Source organism: Talpa occidentalis, unplaced genomic scaffold (assembly GCF_014898055.3).
Source record: "Talpa occidentalis isolate TD23 unplaced genomic scaffold, MPIMG_talOcc4v2.1, whole genome shotgun sequence".
NCBI lineage: Eukaryota > Metazoa > Chordata > Mammalia > Eulipotyphla > Talpidae > Talpa > Talpa occidentalis.
Window position 1 is genome coordinate 122,462,943 of NW_026555331.1, and position 380 is coordinate 122,463,322.

A 380-nucleotide genomic window follows, 5' to 3' on the forward strand; every position below is an offset into this window, starting at 1 on the left:
CAGAGGAGGGCGGGCGCGGCGGCAGTGACGCGGCGGCGGCGGCGACTCGTGCGCCGGGAGCCCAGGCTGGCGGCCGCCTCACCTCCGCGCAGTCCCCGCATCCCCGCCCCCGTCCCAGCACCCCGGCGGGGACGCCGGGGGGGCGCGGCCGCGCGTGCGCAGCGCGCGGGGGCGGGGCTGGGCGGGGGGACGTGAGGCACGCGCGCGCCTCGGAGACGCCCACCACGGGACGCCGGAGGCTGCGGGGCCGCCCCAGCCCGTGACCCCAGCGCCCGCCGCGGCCGCGTTTCCCGCCCAGCCCGGCGGGGCGGGCCCGGGAAGAGGCGTTCCCAGCCTCGCCACTCCTGCGATTAGCCGGTTCGCTCGTCCCGCCGGCACCT